The following is a 19617-nucleotide window of genomic DNA, read 5'->3' as shown; positions in this document are numbered from 1 at the left end:
GTGTTATCACCCGAAATATTATTATACGCCTGCTTCGCTTCGCCAAAAAATGTGATATTTGCTAAAATTGGAATAAATATGTTTTTAAGGACCACAGAGTGCCGAGATCGAGATCGTATTTTTTTTTTTTTTTTTTTTTTTGTATACTGAATCGAGGCTCGTGAAAGAGATAACATTTATTTCACAAACAAATCAACCAGACAAACAAAACACACAAAAAGAGGGAGCAGAAGACAAGATGGGGAGAGAAGGGGAAGCACACAACCACAACATTTGAGAGCAGGGAGAAGTGTGGGAGGGAGAGGGCTTGGGGGCAGGAGGCGTGGGAGGGGGAGGGCGGGGGGGGGGGGGGGGAGAGGTATAAAACACAAGGGGACCGAATTAGTTCGAGAGATCATGATAAACCTAGAGTGTGGAGCAAGTTTGCATGCATTGTGAAATATAATGTAGCTGATGTTACAAACCTACTTTAGGATACTAGCTAATACCAAAAATTACACTGAGATACCAAAAGTATGGAGATACCAAAACGAATAAACCTAAAATGTTCAAAAGCTATGTTTCGTTCCAAAATATCAAAATTAGGGGGTATGGTTGAACATATTTTGAACTTTGCCAAAATATGTGCCCCAAACAACCACCATATTACAAAGTAATGATATATTCCAATGATTTGGAATATTCCTTGCTTCCTTGCGAAGTTCCTTGCGAAGATTTTGTTCCTTGCGTTTTTGTTCCTTGTTCCTGACGAAGATTTTGAGGGGTCAAATGTTACTCTGGGAGTTTTCATTTTTGAAATATTGACAAAAATGTACAATGTGAATTCTGAACTCGAAGCGATTTCGACCACTTTTTCACTAAATTTAACATATTTTTTGTCATTATATCAATATTTTGATAAATAACCCCCACAAATGTTCTATATTTCTATTACTATTTTAGTTGGCATCCAGTATGCAAATTATTGGCACTCTGTGGTCCTTAAAAACATATTTATTCCAATTTTAGCAAATATCACATTTTTTGGCGAAGCGAAGCAGGCGTATAATAATATTTCGGGTGATAACACAGAGATGGCCGAGAGTTATACACTGCTATCACTTTTTTTTCATATCTAGGGACATATATCTTGCTAAAAATCACAATGAGCCTTACTCCATCTGTATGGTACCGACTAGAGTCCCTGTATAAAGAGAGTTGCGCCATGCGCTGACCCGAGATTTCTGGTCACGTGATTTCGTGGCGCCATTTTGTGTCTAACTTCACCGTGCGTGAACGTCAGCTTGGTACGGGAATGTTGTTTATTGCCAAACAAAATGACTGGTTGTTCTGCTTTTGGTTGTTCAAACCAATCTGGGAAATATAAGATGTATAGATTTCCAAGTGATAAAGTCAGAAGACAAATTTGGGAAGCGAAAGTCAGACGAAAGAGCTGGAAAGCGATCGACTCCTCGAGACTCTGCCAGGTAGGCTCACGCCACTTGATGATCGATGTTCAAAAGCAATTCTATCTGCTCGGTTTTTTTTTTGGTTGTCTGTCCGTTGAAAACCCTTTTAAAGGGAAGTGAATTGTGTTTGTTTATAATCTTCAAGGAGCTGACCAAAAATGCATTTCCGTGGGAAGAACCCTGCTCAATTTTTTTCGGGTAGTCCTAGCGGACCGCATATTGTCATTGATTGATGAAATGTCCCGGTACAGTGACATTGCCTGGTCTGCGGTTGGGTAGTCTGCGGGCAATGTCACTGTACTTTTTCAGAGGGAATTAATTTTGATTTTATAGGGGTGGGAAACCCATGGTCCATTTTGTTTTCAGTTGTCTGTCCGTCCATTCAAAACTTATTCCGAGGCAAGTTATTTTTTTGGTTTAAAATCTTTAGCCTAATCGGCAATCATAAAAGCAATTTTAGGGGGGGGACCTGCTCAATTTTTTTGCGGGTTGTGCAGTCATCCATACGTCCAAAATTTGACGAGTTATTGTTTGCTTTGTACAGTGCTCATGCGTCTTGTGGCATATTTGCTCAAATATTTCCCACCCCGGGATTTATGGCCAAATTGTAGTGATGGAAGATTTTGCACATTGGACAATCCCTATATATTTAACCTGGTGACAGCTATCGTTCCCAAAACATACAATATGAGAGTAGTGAACAGAGTAGTGATGAGTCTCACTTGTGAGGAGTGAACGGAGTAGTGATGAGTCTCACTTGTGAGGAGTGAACGGAGTAGTGATGAGTTTCACTTGTGAGGAGTGAACGTAGTGGGATGAAGTGTTGGTCTGGTCAGAGTGTTGTATTACGGGCAGAGTTTTCTTACGGTCTGAATGTATGAATCATGTTCTGTACTGAATGTATGAACCAAGTTTTGTACTGAATGTTTACTGTGTTGGCCTCATCGTGTTCCTGGTGAAATTAAACAAGTTATGGTGAATACGACGTCTTATCTGTGCTTTTCCATATCTGTTCGACTAGACGAACCGTGCACACTGCAGGTATTTTAAAAAGTTTTTTCTCTGTTTAATTACGGCTTGGCGCAGTCGAAAATTAAGTGTTAATTAAGTCGCCAGCTATGAAACATATTAATCGATCAGGCAATATCCATCAGAGTTCTGGGCAAGGGTGTAGTAATAAATGAACGTTTCAATCTTACTAGATGCCGATGACGTTTTCCTTATGTCAGAGACAGAAGCTGACTTGCAGCTTGTTAAATCATTACAATGGAAATTGAATATAAATGTCGATAAAACTAAAGTTGTACACTATAGAAATATGGCAATACCACGTACAGAATTTGTTTTAAGTGTGTTAGACTATATGTCGGCTGGAAGTCCTACACCGGAATTGCTCTCGGCACCCTTTAAAAAATATTGGATATGCCCACACTCCTTTCTAAAAGTTATTAAAATTCAGAGAACGACAGCATTGGTTTGTCTTACTTACAATGTTAGCTCTTATATGCAGTGTTGGCTTGTAATATGCATTGCCATACCACTTTTAATATCACCACACAGCTCTTTTTCACGGCAATAGCTGAGTTTTTGACAAAACAAATATCACCTGTATGTAATAATAAGACTAAATATGTGTAGTAATTTTTTTTTTAGCAGGTTTAGAATATATCACCCCATATCGCGAATGTACATGTATATCTAATCTGACACACTTAGACACAAAATGGCGTCCAAATTTGAGTTGACACAACTCTCTATATACAGGGACTCTAGTACCGACCAACCCCCTTGGCTCATAGCCTATAATAATATTTCGGGTGATAACACAGAGATGGCCGAGAGTTATACACTGCTATCACTTTTTTTTCATATCTAGGGACATATATCTTGCTAAAAATCACAATGAGCCTTACTCCATCTATATGGTACTGACCAACCCCCTTGGCTCATAGCCTACTTGCTTTGAGTTCACCTCCGGGCTTCTCCGTGTCTGGCATCTTGGCAAAAGTCCAGCGTTTGCTCAGAGGGACAGGTGCATGGAGGGTGGTATTCTTACTGAACACCCGCTCTTGCAAGAAGCTGGTCAACTTTTCCTCCCCCGCAGCACCGGCCGAGTTGAGGTCAGCAACGAGCTCATCAGTGGCAGGCATGGCTGATTGTAGGGTGCGGAGGGTAGGTGACAATGGGTCGAATGGAAAGGAGTTGAACTCATGCATACATGCGACCAGGTCCTGCACGCACTGCTCATCTTCTCGCATTCGTTTTGGACCGCATTCCATGTGCTTCCTTTTGGTTTCTCTTCGGTTGGCCAGGGCGTTATGAGCCGCCCTGATCTGGGCCACATTGTTCACATTTCTGGAGTGCACCAGTAGCTGCTTCTCATTCTGGAGGATGGAGAGCCACCCAGACTTCATTTTACTCCTTGCGCTGATGTTCTGTACTTGATGAGAATGTACTGGGCTTAGGGTGAATAGGTGGCTCACCGCGTTTGATGGTCCTATACGGTGTAACTCTCTGCAACTCAGACGCCTTCTCAGTCAATGACTGCGTCGTAGTCTTCGCGTCTTTTAAGCCTACTTGCTCGTCCTGGACGTTTGCTTTCGGCTTCGGTACAAGGCTTTCTAGACGCTGCAGAAACATCCAGTTACAGCGATGCGCAGTACCCCCTCCTGTCAAGGTGACGTTGAGAAAGTCATCATTGTCAATGATACTGATGCTTGGTTCTCCCTCAGCAATCTCGTCATGACAGATCGAGCACCGCTCGAGGTCATGCATGGTCCAGAAGTCACGTAGAAGAAGCATGTTCGGGTAGCTGGCTGATCCCCATGCCCAGTTTGTAGTAAGAATGAAAAAGCTCCTTGCTGCGAGTCATCCCGTGAAGGGTGACGGTGGCATTGATGGCAGTAGCTGTTGGTCGTTTTGTGGTGTACTGTGTGATGAGAGAGGCGAGAGAGTGTGTGCTGGGAGACAGATCTACCCCCTTTTTCCCCCCTCAAAGCAGATAGCAGCTGCACCATGAGAGGCGATACCTCTTCCTCCTCTTCTAGCTCTTCGAATCTCGGCGGCCAGGGGATGTGTTTGATTGGCTGGACGTCATCCCTGAGCCGTTCGGGCACATTGCGCACCAGTTGCTCACTGCTGACACCGATGGAGGAGAGCACTGCTTCCACATATGAACCACCCCCGGACGTATCATAGACTAGGTCGCTCTGGTTCCTCTGAGGGCGGGTGTGGAAGCCGATCTTGCCCTCAAACTCCCGGGTTACGATATCTTTGATAAAGGAAGACTTGACGCTGGATGTTGGGAAGCCATACCGAGAAATGATAGAACTGTAGTCTTTGAGGAGGCTCTGCAGTGACCTTAGCTCATGTTCCTCAAAGATAACTGTTCTGATGTGGTCAAAGAAGATAGTCTGAGCTTCACGGAGATTGACATTGTGCATGCGTGGGAGTTTATCATCTTCACTCATTTTCTGGTAACAACGCACATATTTCAACCAGCATTTGTTGTGATATAGGATCTCAATCGCGTAGGGCTGATCAGCTGCACAATCGATCAAACAGTTGATTCTATCTCGCATGCTCTGATCTTCCAGGACCACAGTGTGGCTCTTGAAAGCCGCCCATGCATGATCGTACGAAATCAGGGACAGCTTTGTTTCTGGGTGCTTGGGCGACTCCAGTTTACAGCACCAGACACATTTTGTTTTTTCATGTATCAGCCCTTGAACGCTCGATCGCAGCCGCTTTGCAGGTGGAGCGGCAGCTGGTGGCCAAGCCTCAGACGTAGACGAAGACTGAGCTTGGCATTCCTCGACCTCTCGTTTTATCTGCCTTGTCTTGGCCTGTTCTAGTTTCTTGACATTCCATAAGGTCAACCTACATGAATTATGGACACATTGTCCGCTAGGACCATTATCCCAATCGACTGTTGCATGGACGTCTCCGAACTTGTCAAGACCGCTCCATAACAGGGTCTTCTTCTTGAGATTTTCCCAACTCTCGGCGGAGGTAATGGCATCAGTGACTTTGTTGCAAAGCCCGCCACACTGGAGCACACACGGAACGGTGGTCATTGGCATAAGCTTTCTTCTCAATTCAAATCACGAACAGCTGAAACCTAAAACATAGAAATACATGAAATTAAACACACCCATTAACCCCCCCCACCCCCCCCCCCCCCCACACACACACACACACACACACACACACACACACACACACACACACACACACACACACACACACACACACACACACACACACACCTATATGCAGCGAAAAAAAATTCTCTAGTCAGAGCCTCAATTTCGTGACTATTCTAGATGTAGGCAAAATAATATGTTTATTCATGTGCTCCTTTTCAAAAGTTGCATTTTTGCTCTACCAGCTGACGGCCATCTTGGATTCCTAGATCAAAAGGATGTTGTAACGTCAAACTAATGTCAAATTCTGGATCCTCGTGGTCGACTTACCCCAAAAAGTGCATTTCTATATAATTCTATGCGCTTTTGTTCAAAACTTTATTTTTAAAGATGGCGCCGGCGGCCATCTTGGATGAGGGCCTTTAGGGGAAAATGCCGGGATTTTTGGGAGGGACGTGGGTGCTAATTTTTTAAATAAGGTCCATAGAAGTCAAATCAATCGTCAAACCTTACTAGCCCGAAAATGGTCACGGAATCGAGGTTCTGGACCGAAGTAAAACGCTCGGACGCGGTGTCAGCTGAAGGATCAAGTTGTCCGTCGCATGCCGCTTGCCTGGATATTCTCGACGACAATCTAGATGCCGAGGAGAGCGGTTTGGTTACCACGGTGGCCACAACCCCTGCTGAGATGACAGGCAAATGCTTCTTTTGCGGGAATCACAAACATCCTATGAGCTTATATCCTACTAGAGATGTGCTGTGTTGTAGTTGTGGGATGTGAGACGTGCAGCCTGGATAAGGTAATGTCCGACGGACTTCAACGCAGGTGAGACGAGTAGAAATTGTTCAACGCTTGCAGGTCAGCCAGATGGCGCAAAAGATTGGCGCAGACGCGATGGGTGTCGGGCGCCGAACAAAGGCAAAACACGTGTCGTCTACGAGGCAAAATCCAAGTCAAGAGCACAACCTCGTGTGCGCGGCGAAAATCCAAAGCCAAGAGAATCCAGGTGTGTCCTCGGTGAAAGTCCCAAACACAAGAGAGAAGATCAAGAGCAGGAGGTCGTGGCGTGGCGAAAGGGCAATAGCGCAGGTGTGTTCTCCACGTGGCAAAATCCCAGGGAAAAGAGAATCCAGGTGTGTCTTCCACGATGTTCCCGAAAGCAAGAGGACAATAAATCAATAATCCCAGCGCGTGAACTATTATCAGGCTTGGTTAAGCCCCTTTGAAATGTTCAGAGACTCCCATTGGCTGGGGCTTGCCGCATCATGGAAACGAGTTGTCCCGCCCCCTTACTGGTCACGCGGGCCTGTACTTCTGGCCACGCCTCTCTGCACATCTTAATGGCCACGCCTTTAACCAACGAACATCCTGACTAACCTCAACGCATATTGGTCTTTTCTTTACTACACAATGGGAAGGGGATAATCTGTACATTCAATAGAAAATAACTAACTAATACAGGCTACATGTTGTCGTGCAATTTAACTATAGGGAGTTTGCCTTTATGGCACAACTATAACAATATGCTTGCGTCTTTAATGCGAAACAAATCGCCCTGTGCACACTCTTTTTACTACCTAATCTTTGGTAATCCTGATCATTTGATTGGCACGACCTACATTTTGAATCGTTCTATTATGTAAAGCTCCAGTATAACATGGTGTGCCTCCATCGGGCAAAAGCATGCGGTCTTGTGCTGCGTAGGTGCACGCAATTCACTCATATTGTAGATGTGTTCTAGCTCCTCCACGAGCCTCGACTTTGTATTTTAAACACAGGATCTTCGTGGTGAGCTCGATCTCACTGTAACGCAATTTGGGAAGTGTCCCTGCTGTGTAGCGCTTTACTGTTCTACTCCTTTGGTTGATTTTACTTTTCCTCCTGTTTTATGCCGCTGTCTAAGACCCAGGCCCACCACGCTTTGCGCCCTGTGGACCTGGGAATGTATTTGAAGCGTTCTTGAGCATGGGAGGCGAGAGAGACACGGCATTTCACGAGCCAGCTTGGCCTCAGGAAGACCGCTCAATAATGAATAGAGAGCAAGGAGCAGACCACGGGATATCTCAGGCAGACCGCTCATTAATAAATGGAGAGCAAGGAGCAGAACACGGGAGATCTCAGGAAGACCGCTCAATAATAAATGGAGAGCAAGGAGCAGAACACGGGAGATCTCAGGAAGACCGCTCAATAATAAATGGAGAGCAAGGAGCAGAACACGGGAGATCTCAGGAAGACCGCTCATTAATAAATGGAGAGCAAGGAGCAGAACACTGAAGATCTCAGGAATACCGCTCAATAATAAATGGAGAGCAAGGAGCAGAACACGGGAGATCTCAGGAAGACCGCTCAATAATAAATGGAGAGCAAGGAGCAGAACATGGGAGATCTCAGGAAGACTGCTCAATAATAAATGGAGAGCAAGGAGCAGAACATGGAAGATCTCAGGAAGATCGCTCAATAATAAATGGAGAGCAAGGAGCAGAACATGCGAGATCTCAGGAAGACTGCTCAATAATAAATGGAGAGCAAGGAGCAGAACACGGGAGATCTCAGGAAGACCGCTCAATAATGAATAGAGAGCAAGGAGCAGAACATGGGAGATCTCAGGAAGACCGCTCAATAATAAATGGAGAGCAAGGAGCAGAACACGGGAGATCTCAGGAAGACCGCTCATTAATAAATGGAGAGCAAGGAGCAGAACACTGAAGATCTCAGGAATACCGCTCAATAATAAATGGAGAGCAAGGAGCAGAACATGGGAGATCTCAGGAAGACTGCTCAATAATAAATGGAGAGCAAGGAGCAGAACATGGAAGATCTCAGGAAGATCGCTCAATAATAAATGGAGAGCAAGGAGAAGAACACGGGAGATCTCAGGAAGACGACGGTGGGCTTTGCGCATCAGTCAAGGTGCAAGAAAAAGAGAACGACGTTGATTTATACCTAAATGACATGAGTAAAATCGAATATGATGGCAATTATTATGAACATGATGAAGATTCTGAAGACCATTATGAAATATATCAAGATGACGAATTTTCTAATGATAAAAACTCCTCTGTGGCTCAGAGTTTGGTGCAGCGCAGTGGAATCATTTCAGCAGAGGACAGACATGTATCCATTGCAGATTTGCCAGCTCATCAAACATTCGAACCTGTGACGAGGTACAACGTCGATGTGGCTTCGCAAACATCCTTGGAGTGTAAACTGTAGCTCAGACGACTTCGAGGATTCGAGTACATCTGACGGCTACGAAGACGACCTTCGATTCCCAGCCTCGAGCGGTCGACGGAACCGGAAAGGGCTTCTTCCACCGACGATTTCTCATGCAGTGGGAGCAAGAGGGTATTTGATAACCCGGGGTCACCGTCGGGATGCAAGACTGCCCGGTTACAGAATCGGAGGAGATGCGACGCCGGTAACTCCATCAATACCGTTATGGAAAGCAGCATTGAGCGACAAGGAATGCAACTGGAAATGCGTCGCTGCGTCAGAGAGGTTCGACAACTCTGCTTGCCTGAGAACCTACCTGCCAGGAGGCACGATTGGCGGGCAGAGCTCATGAAAAGATATGGACTATAGTCTCTATTGAAGGATACGTTTTATTAAGCGAGGCGATTGGATGATTGAGTTTACGGGGTAACATCAATTGCTTTGTTTGTTCTTAACAAATCTTGCCCTAGATATGGAGCATCATGCTAAGGTGTGATAAGAACATGCAGGGAATCACATCAGCTTTGCAGAACAGCTTGAGGCTGAACATTTAGAGCTAATATTCATGATGTGTGGTCGAGTTCACCCTGGTCTATGAGAGAGTAACGGCTAATTATCTAATTATGAACTTTCGTTTTTAATTCGGAAAAAAACGGATTTAAAAGATGAACTCACTTCCACAATATGCAGAATCAAGCCAACAAGGACACGGATGGATGTCTGTCGTGCATAAACAAAGATGGTGGTGACCTTTGGAATGGTTGGGGACTCACCTCCCACAGACATTTTGACTTGTTAACGATTCACCTCTCACATTTGGACAAACGATGAACCATTTGTTCCGCCATATGTCGCTATAGAGTGATGATGATGCGCAATAGTGTGCATCGCATCATCACATTCAACCTCACGCCACAAAGTATTAAAATCACTTTTGGAAACGTTTTTCTTCTATCACATTGAATTAAGACTCGTGGGATGAGTTTGTACACAAATCATGCACAACTAAGACATTAGTAGACGTCAATGTACTTTTACTTCAATTACAAGGACATCAGTAGACAAGGGACAGACACACAAAGCATGTGGGATTTCAACCTGCATTGTGAGCCAAGGTCTCAGGTAGAAACACTAAGAGGTCAACCCATCTCATCATCTCGATTCATTTCAGAAGACACAAGATCATAGAACGAGATGTTTTTTTAATGAGACCATGGTTCAGTTTTAGTCCCTGGATACACAGAGGAGCGAGTACTGCTCATTCGTCATGCTGAATGGAGCCATAAGTTGCATAGAGATTGCACTATTGCCCTAATTCGGTCCCATCATCATTTCGTGTGCAGCAAGACACACAAACCCCCGAAGTTGTTAGTCCGGCAGCTAAGCTCAATATAGCATAACAATTGTGCATTTTGTGAGGAAAGCACCAAATTTGGCACACTAGTAGACTATCATATTATGAAAAGATCTGGATATTGGGCCATCTCAGATTCAGAGATTTGATTTTTGCAAGATTTGCAGATTTTGCAGATTTGCAAGTTGAGGGACGGCCGACTCTTTCCTGCAAGCTGCCCACGTCACCCGCACAAGAAGAGCTCATCAAATCACTGCAGCGGCACTGCACATCCTGCAACACCGTGCGTATGAACGCCACTGTATGACATATGCTGATGATGCAGAAGACCTGCCTGAGTTCGAAGACTGGTGTCACCAGAGAGGAGAAGACATTCCCAACTTTCAGTACTGGGCAACTGTGCTGGAACGAGAGATGTTGGTACTGGTCTACGTGCGTTCTCTGCGGCAGGCTTCATTCACGACGTACCTTGATGCCCTGATGGAACTGGTCCCATGGTTCCATGCCTTAGACCACACACACTATGCCAGGTGGGTCCCTGTTCACCTGAGGGACATGGTTGCACTCCCAATGAAGCACGCAGATGTAGCCAGACAATTCAGGGCTGGCAACTTCACTGTACAGAAGACGAAGAAGGTGTTCTCTTCGATCCCAATCGAATCGAAATCTTGCAAAAATCAAATCTCTGAATCTGAGATGGCCCAATATCCAGATCTTTTCATAATATGATAGTCTACTAGTGTGCCAAATGTGGTGCTTTCCTCACAAAATGCACAATTGTTATGCTAAGTTGCCCCACTATGTAGCTCGGTGCAAGTCGCTCATATTACTATAGAGAATATGCATATTGCAAAAGCTCATCTCAAAGGTAGAATCCCATGCCGATCATTAGATGGGAGACAACATAGCGGCACGATGAACATCCTGAGGAACCTCGGTAATCGTGACAAATTGCAACAATAAAGGAGGTGTAATTGCGTTGGGAAGAGCACAACATGGAGTCTTCATCATGAAATATCATTTCGTTTCACTGGACATTTGTCAGAGCAGCTCCTGAGCCACTCGTCGATTCATTGTGCACAATTTCAGGCACAAGCTTATTAGTCCCCTACCGGTGTACACTGGAGGGGACTATAGGTTTGCACTCCGTCCCTCCGTCCGTCAGTCCGTCAGTCCGTCAGTCCGTCAGTCCGTCAGTCCGTCAGTCCGTCACGCAATGAACAGTTTTCCGGACCTTTTTTTCTAAACGCTTAACGCTAATGATTTCAAACTTGGCACATGGTTTCCTCATGATAAGTTGCAGATCAAGTTCGAACTTCACGACGTTTCGATCATTTTTGACAAAGTTATGGCACTTTGAACTTTGGGAATTCTGATAAATTCTGATGATCCTTAACTCAGTGCCATTGTAAGTTTTAATTTCCTTTAAAAACGATTTTCGCTGCAATAATTGGACCGATTGAGATCAAATTTTCACCGTACGGGGGACTCGTTCTGTGGAATATTTTAATGGTAATTATGACGTCGCAGGTCACGTAGTTCGGCCGCCATATTGTTTTTCGTGAAAACACGAAAACCCCTTTTTCTCTGCAACGGCTGAACAGATCGAGGCCAAACTTTGCAGGCAGAATCGCATACCCATGACGAACAAAAAGGTCAGCGAGCATGACGTCTTGCATCGCATGGTTTCAGAGTTATGACGTTTTTAAGCATGAACCTTTAAAACCGAGCTCCTCCCTCATTTTTGATCCAATCGAGGAGAAACTTCACAGATCTGTTCAGCATGTCAGTCTACTAAAATGTCCTTTTGGAATTTGCGATAGGGCACGTGGTTTGGCAGATATCGTTAATTAAGCGAAAATATTTTTTAAAAATGGATATCTCTTGTTTATTCGAGAGTTCTCGTCAAGCCGCACCTCGCGCCCTCAGCCTCGTCTCGCGAACGTCAAAAGCGCGACACAGCACGCACTTTCGGGAGGGGCTGAGCCAAGCCGAGCAACATATAATATATATATACACATCGATCATTGATCGTGAACCGGAAAATATAATAAATTACTGATATTTAGTGACTCGAAAGGTTCTTTATCAACAACTTATTTTCTCGTGCTTCTGCTGACCTGTCTGCATGGTGTATAAATCGAAGTCCCGAGTGCGAATCACAGGTGAGCCCGTCCTGAGGTAATTAGCGATTGGGAACGATTCAGAACCTGTGGGTGAATAACCCTTTTTAATTTCCCCAACAGTTTTCCGGCCGACAGACTGCCGGTAGGGGACATGTATTGCAGCGCAATACTCAGAATGCTTGTTTCATTTACAGTGTGGCCTGAAAGTCGCTTTTACCCCTCCCTAGTAAATCATTCGTACTTGAACTCTCTTAACTTACAGGTTTTGTTGTACAATATTTACAATAATTAATCCGTTATTGTATCTGTATGCACTCCTTCATTCTCTTTGCACCACTGAACTCATCACTAAGTCCTCTTAGACATATTCTGGAGTCACCTGTGTGAAGGAGGCCACGACTGCAGTGCGCAATTATTAATTCGTCCTATACCAGGTTGTGGACACTTTCATCATGATAAAGCCCCACAAAGAGTTGGCTGGAGTCACATGGATGAAGGAGGCCATGACTGCAGTGCGTAATTCTTCAATCGCCCAAGACTGGTTTGTCGACACTTTCTCCTTGAAGAAGTCCCACAAAGATTTGTCTGGAGTCACCTGGGTAAAGGAGGCCATAACTCCAGCGTGCAATTCCTCAATCGTCCTATGCCAGTTTGTGGACACTTTCACCTTGATGAAGCCCCACAAAGACTTGTCTGGAGTCACCTGGGTGAAGGAAGCCATGACTGCAGCGCACAATTCTTCAATTGTCCTACACCGGTTCGTCGCCACCCTGTACATATACATATGTTGCACACCATTTTGAAAAACAATTGTAATTCAAGCACGGATGGTCGCGAGCCAGGAGGAAGATCGGATGCAAGTCGTTCATTGAGGCAGATGGAGGGTCGTCATGGGACCCGGTATTGCGCAAGACGTCCCAGTTGCACATTCTGCTCCATCGCTCCTCATATTGTGTTGCTCACAGACGTAAATTTCTGTTATACTCCCTCGTTTAACATTCAGCTTTCCGTGTGTTTCCATTTATGTGGCTTCCGTTTCCGTTTTCACACACTTTTCAGGATGAATTCCTAATCAGCACCTGTGCTTACACGTCATGGAGAGCATCACAGTCACAGCATAAATAAAATGAAGATCCATTAATATTTCTCTCCACTGCGGTTTATTGTAGGGTTTGTTTATTAGTCCCCTACCGGTGTACACCGGAAGGGACTAGAGGTTTGCACTCCGTCCTTCAGTCTGTCAGTCTGTCCGTCCGTCACGCAAAGAACAGTTTTCCGGACTTTTATTTCTAAACTCTTAATGCTAATGATTTCAAACTTGGTACATGGTTTCCTCATGATAAGTTACAGATCAAGTTCGAACTTCACGACGTTTCGATCATTTTTGACAAAGTTATGGCACTTTGAACTTTGGTAATTTCCCCAACAGTTTTCCGGACGACAGACTGCCGGTAGGGGACATGTATTGCAGCGCAATACTCAGAATGCTTTTTATTCACGATTTACTTCATTATATCCGAGTGTGGGTGGACGTCCTCCATGCACTCACTCAGTGCGAGTAGGCGTCGTGTTTTAAAAGATTCGGTTTTATGCAATAAGACTATTTCTGTCAATTAGGGAATCTCAAAGGATAAAACAATACGGTTAGGGATCAACAAATAAATTGTTTAAAGGATGCAGGACACCGACATATCTCAAGGTGTGTGCACTGGGCAGGGGTAGATGTCGAAGAGTGGGGGATGCGAAAGCTCGCCGACTCTTTGCGAAGGACATCATGGGAGCTTTATCGTCCACCAACGAATGCTGACAGACACCAACTAATGCGTCCACCAACTAATGCCTCGGGCCCGTTTAATGTTTATCCGAGGGACGGCACACACGTCGATACTGGTGTCTGCACGACACCAGAATGGCAGTGTATACCTGGCCCGAGATTTGAACCCAGGCTTGGAGGTGAGCGACCTTTCTCATGAGTAACTTTGCACAACCTTGGGATACGGGATCTCATGCGACATTGCTCATAAGCAACTTTGCACAACCTTTGGCACACAGGATCTCATGCAACTTTGCTCATAAGCAACGTTGCACAACCTGAGGCACACGGGATCTCATGCGACTTTGCACATAAGCAACATTGCACAACCTTTGGCACACGGGATCTCATGCGAATTGTTCATGAGCAACTTTGCACAACCGTGGTCACATGGGATCTCATGTGACTTTGCTCAAAAGCAACTTTGCACAACCTTGGTCACAGGGGATCTCATGTGACTTTGCTCATAAGCAACTTTGCACAACCTTGGGCACACGGGATCTCATGCGACTTTGCTCATCAGCAACTTTGCACAACCTTTGACACATGGGATCTCATGCGACTTTGCTCATTAGCAACTTTGCACAACCTTGGTCACACGGGATTTCATGCGACTTTTCTCATGACCAACTTTGCAAAACATTGGGCACACGGGATCTCATACGACTTTCCTCATTAGCAACTTTTCCCAACCTTGGGCACACGGAATCTCATGCGACTTTGCTCATAAGCAACTTTGCACAACCTTGGGCACACGGGATCTCATGCAACTTTGCTCATTAGCAACTTTGAACAACCTTGGTCACACGGGAACTCATGCGACTTTGCTCATAAGCAACTTTGCACAACCTTGGTCACATGGGATTTCTTGCGACTTTTCTCATGAGCAACTTTGCACAACCTTGGGCACACTGGATTTCATGCACCGTTGCTCATTAGCAACTTTGCACAACATTGGGCACACGGGATCTCACGCGACTTTGCTCATGAGCAAATTTGCACAACCCTGGACACACGGGATCTCATGCGACTTTGCTCATAAGCAACTTTACACAACCTTGGTCACACGGGATCTCATGTGACTTGTCTCATAAGCAACTTTGCACAACCTTGGTCACACGGGATCTCAAGCGACTTTGCTCATCAGCAACTTTGAACAACCTTGGGCACACGGGATCTCATGCAACTTTGCTCATGATCAACTTTGCACAACCTTGGTCACACGGGATCTCATGCGACTTTGCTCATAAGCAACTTTGAACAACCTTGGGCACACGCACGGGATCTCATGCGACTTTGCTTATAAGCAACTTTGCACAACCTTTGACACATGGGATCTCATGCGACTTTGCTCATTAGCTACTTTGCACAACGTTGGTCACACGGGATTTCATGCGACTTTTCTCATGAGCAACTTCACACAACCTTGGTCACACGGGATCTCATGTGACTTTGCTCATAAGCAACTTTGCACAACCTTGGTCACAGGGGATCTCATGTGACTTTGCTCATAAGCAACTTTGCACAACCTTGGTCACACGGGATCTCATGCGACTTTGCTCAAAAGCAACTTTTCACAACCTTGGGCACACGGGATTTCATGCGACTTTGCTCATAAGCAACTTTGCACAACCTTGGTCACACGGGATCTCATGTGACTTTGCTCAAAAGCAACATTGCACAACCTTGGTCACAGGGGATCACATGCGACTTTGCTAATTAGCAACTTTGCACAACCTTGGTCACACAGTATCTCATGTGACTTTGCTCATCAGCAACTTTGCAGAACCTTTGGCACACGGGATCTCATGCGACTTGTCTTAAAAGCAACTTTGCACAACCTTGGTCACACGGGATCTCATGCGTCTTTGCTCATCAGCAAATTTGCACAACCTTGGTCACACGGGATCTCATGCGACTTTGCTAATTAGCAACTTTGCACAACCTTGGTCACACGGGATCTCACGCGACTTTGATCATGAGCAGCTTTGCACAACCTTGGACACATGGGATCTCACGCGACTTTGCTCATGAGCAACTTTGCACAACCTTGGACACACGGGATCTCATGCGACTTTGCTCATAAGCAACTTTACACAACCTTGGTCACACGGGATCTCATGTGACTTGTCTCATAAGCAACTTTGTACAACCTTGGTCAAACGGGATCTCATGCGACTTTGCTCATTAGCAACTTTGCACAACCTTGGGCACATGGGATCTCATGCAACTTTGCTCATTATCAACTTTGCACAACCTTGGTCACACGGGATCTCATGCGACTTTGCTCATAAGGAACTTTGAACAACGTTGGGCACACGGGATCTCATGCGACTTTGCTGATAAGCAACTTTGCACAACCTTTGACACATGGGATCTCATGCGACTTTGCTCATTAGCTACTTTGCACAACCTCGGTCACACTGTATCACATGCGACTTTGCTCGGAAGAAACTTTGCACAACCTTGGTCACACGGGATCTCATGTGACTTTGCTCATAAGCAACTTTGAACAACCTTGGGCACACGGGATTTCATGCGACTTTGCTCATCCGCATCTTGGCAGAACATTTGGCACATGGGATCTCATGCGACTTAGCTCATTAGCAACTTTGCACAACCTTTGGCACACGGGATCTCATGCGACTTTGCTCATTAGCAACTTTGCACAACGTTGGGCACACAGTTTCTCATACGACTTCGCTCATCAGCAACTTTGCACAACCTTGGTCACATGGGATTTCTTGCGACTTTTCTCATGAGCAACTTTGCACAACCTTGGGCACACTGGATTTCATGCACCTTTGCTCATTAGCAACTTTGCACAACATTGGGCACACAGGATCTCATGCGACTTTGCTCATAAGAAACTTTGCACAACGTTGGTCACACGGTATCTCATGCGACTTTGATCATGAGCAACTTTGCACAACTTTGGTCACCCGTGATCTCATGCGAGTTTACTCCTTAGCAACTGCGCACAACCTTGGTCACACGGGATTTCTTGCGACTTTTCTCATGAGCAACTTTGCACAACCTTGGTCACACGGGATTTCATGCGACTTTTCTGAGCAACTTTGCACAAACTTTGGCACACGGAATCTCATGCGACTTTGCTCATTAGCAACTTGGCACAACCTTGGTCACACGGCATCTCATGCGACTTTGCTCATCAGCAACTTTGCACAACCTTGATCACAAGGGATTTCTTGCGACTTTTCTCATGAGCAACTTTGCACAACCTTGGGCACACTGGATTTCATGCACATTTGCTCATTAGCAACTTTGCAGAACCTTGGGCACATGGGATCTCATGCGACTTTCCTCATAAGCAACTTTTAACAACATTGGGCACACGGGATCTCATGCAACTTTGCTCATTCGCAACTTTGCACAACCTTGGTCACACGGGATCTCATGCGACTTTTCTTGAAAAGCAACTTTGCACAACCTTTGGCACATGGGATCTCATGCGACTTTGCACAGCAACTTTGCACAAACTTGGTCACACGGGATCTCATGCGACTTTGCTCATAAGCAACTTTGCACAACCTTGGTCACACGGGATCTCATGCGACTTTTCTTGATAAGGAACTTTGCACAACCTTTGGCACATGGGATCTCATGCGAATTTGCTCAGCAACTTTGCACAACCTTGGTCACACGGGATTTCATGCGACTTTGCTCATAAGCAACTTTGCAAAACCTTGGTCACACGGGATCTCATGCGAGTTTACTCCTTAGCAACTTTGCACAACCTTGGGCACACGGGATCTCATGCGACTTTACTCATTAGCAACTTTGCACAACCTTGGTCACAGGGGATCTCATGTGACTTTGCTCATAAGCAACTTTGCACAACCTTGGACACACGGGATCTCATGCGACTTTGCTCATTAGCAACTTTGCACAACTTTGGTCACATGGGATTTCATGCGACCTTTCTCATGACCAACTTTGCAAAACATTGGGCACACGGGATCTCATGCGACTTTCCTCATTAGCAACTTTTCCCAAACTTGGGCACACAGAATCTCATGCGACTTTGCTCATAAGCAACTTTGCACAACCTTGGGCACACGGATCTCATGCAACTTTGCTCATTAGCAACTTTGAACAACCTTGGTCACACGGGAACTCATGCGACTTTGCACAAACATGGGCACACGGGATCTCATGCGACTTTGCTGATAAGCAACTTTGCACAACCTTTGGCACATGGGATATCATGCGACTTGGTCGGGGTTTCATGCTCATTAGCAACTTTGAACAACCTTGGTCACACGGGAACTCATGCGACTTTGCTCATAAGCAACTTTGCACAACCTTGGTCACAGGGGTTCTCATGTGACTTTGCTCATTAGCAACTTTGCACAGCCTTGGTCACACGGGATCTCATGCGACTTTGCTCAAAAGCAACTTTTCACAACCTTGGGCACACGGGATCTCATGCGACTTTGCTCATCAGCAACTTTGCACAACCTTTGACACACGGGATCTCATGCGACTTTGCTCATTAGCAACTTTGCACAACCTTGGTCACACGGGATTTCATGCGACTTTTCTCATGACCAACTTTGCAAAACATTGGGCACACGGGATCTCATGCGACTTTCCTCATTGGCAACTTTTCACAACCTTGGGCACACGGAATCTCATGCGACTTTGCTCATAAGCAACTTTGCACAACCTTGGGCACACGGGGTCTCATGCATCTTTGCTCATAAGCAACTTTGCACAACCTTGGTCACACGGGAACTCATGCGACTTTGCTCATGAGCAACGTTGAACAAACATGGGCACACGGGATCTCATGCGACTTTGCTAACTTTGAACAACCGTTGGCACATGGGATATCATGCGACTTTGCTCATTAGCAACTTTGCACAACCTTGGTCACACGGGATCTCATGCGTCTTTGCTCATCAGCAAATTTGCACAACCTTGGTCACACGGGATCTCATGCGACTTTGCTAATTAGCAACTTTGCACAACCTTGGTCACACGGTATCTCACGCGACTTTGTTCATGAGCAACTTTGCACAACCTTGGACACACGGGATCTCATGCGACTTTGCTCATAAGCAACTTTACACAACCTTGGTCACACGGGATCTCATGTGACTTGTCTCATAAGCAACTTTGCACAACCTTGGGCACACGGAATCTCATGCGACTTTGCTCAAAAGCAACTTTTCACAACCTTGGGCACACGGGATCTCATGCGACTTTGCTCATCAGCAACTTTGCACAACCTTTGACACACGGGATCTCATGCGACTTTGCTCATTAGCAACTTTGCACAACCTTGGTCACACGGGATTTCATGCGACTTTTTCTCATGACCAACTTTGCAAAACATTGGGCACCCGGGATCTCATGCGACTTTCCTCATTGGCAACTTTTCACAACCTTGGGCACACGGAATCTCATGCGACTTTGCTCATAAGCAACTTTGCACAACCTTGGGCACACGGGGTCTCATGCATCTTTGCTCATGAGCAACTTTGCACAACC

The sequence above is a fragment of the Myxine glutinosa genome, chromosome 12, assembly GCF_964187855.1.
Source record: "Myxine glutinosa chromosome 12, kmMyxGlut1.1, whole genome shotgun sequence".
NCBI classification, from domain to species: Eukaryota; Metazoa; Chordata; class Myxini; order Myxiniformes; family Myxinidae; genus Myxine; species Myxine glutinosa.
The sequence above is the reverse complement of the archived record's forward strand: the minus strand, read 5'-3'. Positions refer to the sequence as shown.